Source organism: Rattus rattus, chromosome 4 (genome assembly GCF_011064425.1).
Source record: "Rattus rattus isolate New Zealand chromosome 4, Rrattus_CSIRO_v1, whole genome shotgun sequence".
NCBI classification, from domain to species: Eukaryota; Metazoa; Chordata; class Mammalia; order Rodentia; family Muridae; genus Rattus; species Rattus rattus.
The window spans coordinates 145,465,407-145,475,245 of NC_046157.1; positions in this window are offsets into that span (position 1 = coordinate 145,465,407).

A 9,839-nucleotide genomic window follows, 5' to 3' on the forward strand; every position below is an offset into this window, starting at 1 on the left:
TAAAGAGAGTGTTTCTAGCCCGGTGCTCTCCTTCCTGACAGCTTTCCTGTGGTGGATGCAATGCCCATGTGAGGTGGTTTCTGTATGTTAGACTTTCAAATCACATCTGGAAACGTAATCTCCAGAAACGCACAATCCCTTCTCTGCTAAGAGACTTTCCAAGTTGCGGCTTGAAAGGAGGTGGAAAATGACCCAATTCTCTGATTTCCACACCCACAAGGTGCATTTCCCTCTGGTGTTTTCCCCTCACACAACCCCGCCATAGCACTAGAAACTAATACAGGAGTGGAATGAAGCACTTTTGAGGACCAGGAGGAGCACGTGGAAATAGGGCCACAGGCCACAGGAATTGTGTCCCTCACCCTCATATCCTGGTAGATGAAAACACTTCTCATAGCACTGAGAGCTGTGAGGGAACTTGCTGGGACACCCTACCATATCCACCCCTATCCACGCCCACCCAGGCGAAATGTCTAGGTTAGACTTAGTGCAGTGGCTCCGCGCAGTACTGCCTTCCAGGGCTTTCCGTGCCTGGCACAAGCATGGTCCTCCCAGGACGAAAAGTAGCTGTTTTCCCATGTGATATGGATTCAGGGAGGGAGAGCTTGACTTTGAAAGAGAAGACTGGAGAGAAGTCAATGATGCCCTGCTAAAGACACCATGATTTCCCCAACGGCATTTTTATTTAATGATAATGAAATCTGGTCTCGATGCAATTTCCTAACAGCCAACGTATGCTGTGAGCTGTCTTGGCACTGGCAATTCAGAAAGAGGTTGTGGGGTGAAAGCCACTGAATGCAGTATCTTTCCTTGTGGCTTTTTCTCTAAGCAGTGACAAGTTTTCACGGAACAGTTACAAACATAAGCAGGTGACACTTCAGATTAATGCCTTAACAGGGGCAGCAAAATCTGACAAAAAAAAAAAAAACTTGTCAGAAAATTTAAGAGGCTCTGAAACAAGTTATTTATTCCCTGGGAACTCTGCACAAGTCAGCCACAACAGGATAATGTTTGACCATAAAGAGAGCAGGAGGGAAAATGAGGAAGAGGTTCTTGTTTGTTTTCTCTGCAATTTTCTACTAAATGGTTAACATGAGGCATATTGCCTATAGGAAGCATAGACTGGCGTGGTATTAGGTTTCTTATTCTTAGCTAATGCATCCCCAGTCTATCTGCCTGCTCTTAGGAGACTGGGAGGGAGGGGCAGGGGCATGCATGCCTGTATGGTCAATGCCAAGACAGTGGCGTGACACCCCACTGCATGCTACGTGTAGAAGCTGAGGTACCAGGCAAGCAGCCATGTCTGAAGACAGCCTGAGTAGGCAGGGAGAGTGCAGGCAGAATGAAGTCTCACAAACCACCACATTGAATAAAGGAGCGCTGCTCACTCAGCCGATGATAGAGTGGTAAATTAGGGGAAGGAAGGAGAATCCCAAGAGAAATACCGACTGTTTGGTACCAAAGGGAGGTTGAATACAGAGGCCTTTCACTTCCCCGGTCATTGTTACCACAGCAGAGCATACCAGGCACAAAGTCCTACTCAAGTCTCCCTCCTTAGCTCTGGCCGCTCACCCAACCCCAGGAAGTCTGGAAATAAGAGGTCCTGCTCCTTGGCAAGGGCAAGATTTCCTTTACTAGTTAATGCATTGGCTGCATTCTGGAATAGAGTCTCAGAACAAGTGGCTCACAAGGCTGGCTACTTAACTGTGCTGTGTGGGGCTGGTGTACTACCCTATGGCCTACCCAGTCTGGACTTAGGACAAAAGAATCTCTGGTTCCCTGCACTTAATGCACCAGGTCCATCAAAGGAACTGGTCCTCCTACTGCTGCAAGAGGGGCTTTCTTCTAAGACAGCCATCTGGGAGAGTGGCTGGAAACCATTTTAGAGAGTCTCTTCTCCAGCTATCCACGAGGACTCTCTTTCAGTTCCTCTGCTTCTGACCCTTCTATGCGTTTACCTCACACCCCAGCCATGATGAGAAAACCAAATAGAAATGCTTTTCCTGTGCAAAATGAATGGGGCCATTAAAATAAGATAAATGAAGCTGCATTCAACTGCAAGATTTAACTGTAGAGGCTCTGGTATCTGTACCTTAGCAGGACCCATCAACACTGAATTTTGGATCCCAGCATTACTTACTGTATAAATATGGCTACACACACGTTCCTTGGGTCAAAGTCTAGTCTGCCCTGGCAATGTGAAGAGATGACAAATCACTTTCAATTTGTCCTAAAGTTTCAACAGGGAATTTGGGATTGATTAACAGCTGCATTTTCAATCTTAATGCAGGTCAGTTTCTGAAAACAGTGAAATTGTTGTTTAAAAAAACAGGCATGTTTTAAAGTGCTGAACGCATAGGAGGGACTTTCTGAAGGTTCACCTCCCACTGGACTCACACTGTCTGAACAAGTCGTCAGTCTCTGCGGCCGCCACTTGCTCAGACGTTTATTCTGAGAGTTTGGAGACTAAGGAGGTATTAGCAGATAAACATAGCAAAATCTATTACCTGTCTTTTGAGTTATTAGTGTTAATGGTGATATGTTCACAGTAGGGGTTGTCTGGGTCACCTGTCAATTACTGAAGTCTGGGAGGACAGGCCCTAAGGCTAATAGAGGCTCAACCGTCAGCTGGTAATGTGACAGCCCCGAGAAGTCACTGAGGTAATTCTGCCTATTTGTCAGTAAGATGCTGAAGTAGTTTTCTGCTTTGTTATTCTTCAAACCCAGATCCTGCATCTACTCATACAGTTTCCCGAAATGAGCTCTGTGTAAACATGCTTTTTGCCTCTTGTGTCCACACCATCTGATACCATCAAAAGAATGGCAGCCCTAACAAGGCCATCCCCCTCATTGACTCGTCAGTGCCAGGTGCACCTACTTCTCCATGGTTTGCATCGACTCTCTCACCACTTTGCTGTGTGCTGGTTTCCATTGCTTTCCTCTTCCACTTGTCAGATTCTGTCTCTTCTTCAAGAATCTCCCAAATCAGAAAGATTCCTAGAAGTATACTAAACACATAAGATTTAAACTTCTGAAAACTTGAGAGTGTTGCTGGCGGCCATAGTCAGGGCAAAATATTTCCAGGTTCTTGATGTCTTATTTGAAGAGTTTCATGACTTAGTCACCCAAGTTAATGCTTTTCAAACACTAGGGCAGACATGAATGTATAGAAATGTTCAAGGTGTTTCTGCACCCCACTCCCCAGAGCTTCTTATTGAGTAGGTCTAGGGAGGGAGGCTGAGAATTTACACTTCTCACAGGCTTCAGGAAATGTTGATGCCTGGTCACTTTGAAGGGCACTGATCTGAATCAAAAACCAACCATTTGCTTATCCACGAAACTCCCAAGAATGGGAAACTGGAGCAGGAGTGGAAGGCTGACTGAAGGGGAAGATAATTACAAGGAAATTGCAAACATTGGGAGCCAAGAACTGAAGAGTAAGAAGAAAATAGATAGCTCTCTTGTGGTGACTACACAGCTGACTTGCACTGTGGCCTTCCCAGTATGAGAACACAGATAAGCAAACACAACCAAGCATAGGACAGGGACACGGATGGCAGTCCCAACCAGCACGCATTCTTTTTACTGGCCTGGGCGGAGAGCCTCCCGAGTAAATGCTTTCAAGACACTAGCTGCCTAAAAGAAGAGTAGACCAGAGAAATAACAAAAAGGAGAGTCAGCAACAAAACCTATGTTGCGTGACTGAGGGTGTGGTTCAGTGGTAGAGGCTTCCTCTAGAGAGGGAAGAAGACAAGAAGAGAGGGAGGAAGGGAGGGAGAGAGGAAGAGAGACTGTGAGGGAGAGGGGAAGGGAGGAAATGGGAGGGGAAAGGAAGGGAAAGGGAGGAAGGGTGACTGGGAGGGAGGGAGGAAGAAGTGGGGGAGGCTTCATTTAAATTATCATTAAACCCAAGATTCAGAATTAGAAACTTTAAATGAAGGCTTCAAGCATCTGTCTTAACATTCCTTATATGGTAAATATGAATGTTGAAGAAATCTGCACGAGTAAATTCAGCGTAGAGCAGAACAGACACTGACCACGAGGAAGCTGGAAACAAGTGAGAACTGAAAAGCCACAGAATGGGAGCAGTTCATTGCACAGGCTCAGCAGCATAATGATGTGGGAGCAGGCCATGAGCCACTGGATAGATCCACACGAACTAACAAATCTATACGAATTATCAGGGGAGGGGGGCTTTAAAAATTAAGCACAGCCCCCAGAACAATTGGAAAAAGTATCAGCATTTGGGTCATCAGAGGTTTACTTAGAAGAGAGAAAGAGATTAATGCAGAAAAATAATTCTAAATTTTTCCCTAACTTACCTGGGCATGATGACATACCCCTGTAGTCCTGGCACTTGGAAGAGTGAGGAGAGAGGTGGGAGATTGTGGGTTCAAGGTCAGCGTATGCCACATTGTAAGACACTCCTTCAAAATAGCCAGGAAGCAAACACAAAACCTTTCCCAATATAGTGAAAGGTAAACATTCCTGAAAAGACAAACACACACACGCCACACACACACACACACACACACACACACACACACACACACATAAACACACACAAAACACACACAAAACACACACAACACACACACACACACACACACACACACACACACACACACACACACATACACACACACACACACCTCCAAGGATAAGAGTAACAGGAAACATTTAACGACAAAATAGTCGATTCACCAGACAGTGTAACAGTACAATATTCTTGGTAATAAATCTTCAGAGTACACAAACAATAACAACAACAATCTAGCACTACAAAGAAGACATAGACATTCCCATGGTGTACGGGGAGAATGCAGATGTGGCCCCTCAGAAATCAACAGGATAAGTGTACATAAAACTAGCAATAAGAAGACTCATCACGAGCTACCAAATTGACCTACATCACATTTACCAAGGCCTCGAGCCCACAGCAAGAAACACATATTTTTTATTCATGGACTATTCATTAAGACAAACCACAACCTCAACCTCAAAAACATTTAAAATATTTTAAATCATTTAAAGTATATTCTCTGACCACAAAGTTTTAAGAAATAAAATAGAAAGGAACATATAAAATTCTTGAATACTTGGAAGTTAAACCCACAAGTCAAAATGGAAGTCTCAGCGGGAATCAGTATTTTGATCCGAATGATGTGGTAAGATATAAAACCTACAACATTTAAAAGGAAACGTACTCAGACGGACAAGATGGCTCAGTGGGTAAAGCCACTTGCCCCAACACCTGGCAACTTGAGTTCAGTTCCATGGCATAAGGAGCGAACCAACTCTAGACAAGTTGTCCTTTGACCCCACCACCATGGCGTGAGCATGTTCACCCCCCTTCTCAACAAAGAAGTAAATAAATGCAATTTTTAAGAATAAATAAATAAATAATGGACTTTGGATAAGTATGTAGCCAGAACAACTGATTAACTATCTTCTTTTACCAGTGGGATTGTGGCTATTCCTGTGTCCATCAGCCCCATTTGGGAACAGATAACTGTTGTGAGCCTGTCTTACACCTCCTAGTATGTATGTATGTATGTATGTATGTATGTATGTATGTATGTATGTATACACACACACACACACACACACACACACACACACACACACACACACACACCTTCTAGTAATATATGCACAACCCAACAATTTGACAACCCAAACCATCCAAGTCTAGGCATGGCTGATTGAGTTTTTTGAGGGAGACAAACGTCATTTCTTATCTCGTGGACTGAAAACCACTGCTGTGCTTTGTTGATTTTAACTGCTACCTAACCTTATCTTGTTATTTTGATTACTAGAACCCTTTTTCCTATTATAGGCTATTCTGTTATGGATGTTCCTATAGCGGGACAGGATATGAGGTATGGGAGTTATACTGTAGAGTGTACTCTTTAGAATGAACTGGCTGGACCTCACAGAACGTGTATCATCCCCTGGATGGGGAACCCAGATCCCACTCCAAAGCTGAACCAAACATATCTCCGAGTGGATCTGGGGTTCTGTTACTTCCCACGTATGCTACCTTTTGTGTTAACACAGAATTTCTACCAAGGGAATAAGTACAAAGGACCTCCTCTCACATTTCCCTGGTTGCTGGTTACTTGGGTTGGTTGGTTGATTTTATTTTGTTTTGTTTCTCCAAAATTTTGTTTAATTGTTCGATAGTTTCACACATTTATGTAATAAATTTTAGTCGCTTACACCCACCCCCACCTCCCCTCTGAAACCATTCTTGTGACCTGCCTGCCTGTGACACCCAGGATGCTTTGCTCTCATGCCTGGTTCTCTGAGCTTTCTGGAATAAACAGTAGATACTTGTTTACAGTGTCTCTAAAGGACAGCAGCAGTCTCCTACTTAACTCAGTAACCACTGGGCCAACTTCCCGTTTTTGGAATCATATTAACATTTAATCTGCTTGTAATTGACTTCTATGAACACTAAGAATCTGACATTATTTTGTTCCTGAGAAGCAGTGAATTGTCCTGGTATTGAATGGTATGTGCTTTAGCACCAACTAACAATGCCACTGACGTATTTATTTTCTGTTCACTGACAAGAAGTGTCCCTCCGGCCCACTCTGACATTGCCACACAATGTCAATTACTAAAAGTTCATAGTAAGTTTTCATGGAAGAAGCCTTTCTCATATATTTTTCTTTAAAACTGGCCCTAGATGCCTTACACTTCTATAATTTTATGTGTATTTTAAAGTTGGGTCATCACATAGTCTCTCTAGGATTTTTAAATTGAGAATCTTAGTTGAATTTTTATAGATTTTGTAAATACAACATCCTTATATATACTGTGACTCCTACATTTTTTTTTCTTTTCTACACAGAAGTCTTTGTAGCTTCTCGTTTGAGTTACCGGTGCTGGAGACCGAGCCCACTGTATTGTGAGACACACGAGACAGGACCGCTGAGATACATACCCAGCCCCCGACCTGCCTTTAAGCAGAACTTTTAGCCAAGCTTTAGGTAAGCTTTTCCCAAGTTTTGTTTATTTCAACCCAGGGCTTCAAGCATGTAGGCAAATGCTCTACCACTGAGCTACACCTCCAAGTTTTCATAGCTATTGTACATGCGAATTTGAATTTAAAAAATCAGACTGTTTTTCAGTGTTTGTTAATACTATAGAAGGCAATGGATTCTGCTGTTGGGGTGAAGAAGAGGGAGGGGAGGAGTGTCAGCCAGTTCTCACAGCCTGCCCTGTTTCTCATCTGTGAATCTATGAGCACTGGCAGTTTTATTTCTTCCTGTGTATAACTGGTTCTCTTGCCTTACTGTGATGACTTATGCAGTCTAAACAGTGCTGACTAGGGAGCCTTGAAAGCAGGCATCTTGTCTCATTGCTAAATTTTAAGGAAACATTTTTAATCTTTTCATTTCAAACACTACATCTGCATGAGCCCTGGAAACTGCATTTCATGAAGGAAGGAATTAAGCCATATTTCAAGTTAGTTAGTTAGTTAGTTAGTTAGTTAGTTAGTTAGTTAGTTAGTTCCTTTATCCACAGCATAAGTGGATTTTTTTTTTTTGTGATACTTGTCTGCCACAAAGAAGGGTTTTCATTGCTACAATCCATAAATGGTAAATTCACTTAAAGAAAAATAAATAAAACTTCATTTGTTTTGATTGAATTAGAAGATGGTGAAGCCCACGGTTATTTCTTGACATCTCCTTTTAAAAACTAATGATCTAAATTGACAAAGCTATTATGGTCTGCTGTTCGTGGAATAGGTTAAAAATTAAGTAAAGAAATATCGGCAGAGCAGTCAGCTTTTGTAAAGATCTTACACTTTAATGATTATGGTAAAAACGAACATTAGGGGAAAAGAAAAACTAACAAGGGCTGGAAAGGTGATTCAGTGGTTATAATACCAAGGGCAAAAGCAAGAAGACCTGAATTCAGATCCCTAACACTCACACAGGTGGGTAGGGCCTGCCTGTTACCAGCAGAGAGCATCCCAGGGCTCACTGGCCAATCAGTCTAGCCCAAATAGCTGGCTCCAAGTACAGTCAGAAACTTGATCTCTGGATAACAAGGACAGGGTTAGAAGAAATATCCAAAGTTGATTTCTAGCCACAAGACATGCACATACATGGGTACATACACACATAATCTCTCTCTGTCTCTCTCTCTGTCTCTCTTCTCTCTCTCTCTCTCTCTCTCTCTCTCTCTCCACACACACACACACACACACACACACACACACATTTATACAAAGCATATAGTCAACCTTTATTCTGCATCCACAGTTCCCAAACCTAGTTCTGTATTAAATCATCTTGGAAATATTTTTGTGTGATTGTTACTTGGAATTGATTTTTTTTAAAACACATATCTGTATTAATTCTTTTGAGAATGTTTTGTTTGTTTTTGCTTTTCAAGACAGGGTTTCTCAGTGTAGACTTGGATGTCCTAGAACTTGTTCTGTGCACCAGGCAGGCCTCAAACTCAGATCAGCCTGCCTCTGCTTCCTGAGTGCTGGGATTAAAGGTGTGCACCACCACCACCCTGCTTCTTTTGACAATTTTATACAATGCATTTTGACCGTCTTTGTCCCCAACTCCTCCCGTAACCTCCTGCCCAATCCACCCTACCTCCATATCACCACAAACTTCATGTCTCACTTTTTTTTGGTTTTGGTTTTGGTTTTGCTTGGTTTTGGTTTTTGTTGTTTTGAGACAGGGTTTCTCTGTGTAGCCTTGGCTGTCCTGGAACTCACTCTGCAGACCAAGCTGGCCTCGAGCTCAGAGATCCATTTACCTCTGTCTCAGGAGTACTGGGATTAAAGGTGCATACCACCACCACTGGGCTTTTTTTTTTTTTAAATAACCCATGGACTCTAATTTTTGTTTTCTACACACTTCTGCATGTGGGGTTCTTTACTGAAATAAGGTTGACCTACCAGGAGCCACAGCCTTAAAGAAAACTGACTTTCCCTCCCCCCAAAGCCATTAACCAACTGTCCATAGCTCCTCAACTCAGAACTCATGAACTCATTCCCCCTCCATGATAGAAGATTGACTAGCTTGATCTTGTGCAGGTCTTGTATGGGCAGCCACAGGTGCTGCTGAGTTAATGCATGGAGAAGTCCCAACATGACCAGAAGACATTCTTATACTCCAACCCTCCCCAACATCTGGCTCTTATAATCTCCCCCCCCCTCTTCATTGATGGTCCCTAAGCCATAGAGATCTTCCACTTGGGACTACGTATTCCCTGAAACTTATTTCCTGTGTTTTGACCCGCTGTGAGTTTCTATATTAACCACCATCCACAGTACAAAGAAACTTCTCTCAAGAGGTAAGAGGTAAGGAGATAAGAATTTAGAGGGCATTTGATACTGTGTCTGTTTAGCAAAATCATAGTTGTAGGATCGCCCCTAGAGACAGCAAACTCCCCAGCTGCAGGTTCCTGGCAAGATTCAGTACCAGCCATATGCTACCACCTATGGTGAGGAACTTAAATTCAGTCTAGAAGCTGAACCACCATTACGCCAGTGTCTTGTCACCCCAAGCACTATTGTAGTTAGCAGGCTCCCAGCTGAGCAATGCTGTGGATGACTCTTTTCCCTAAGCGGCCTTCCAATCCTTGAGAGCTAGCTGACAGGGGGCAGCAAGCTTCATTAGTAATGTCAACTTGATTTCTCCATGTGCTGTGATTCATGTGTGTAGTGTCTCCAACAACTACATCTTAGCACCACGTTCTGGTCAGCAACCAAAAACAATGGCAGTCACCTGTGTTGGATTCCCATTGTTCTTCACACGGGTGTTCTGTGTCTCTGTGTGGTAACTCCTTGGAGATTTTATAAA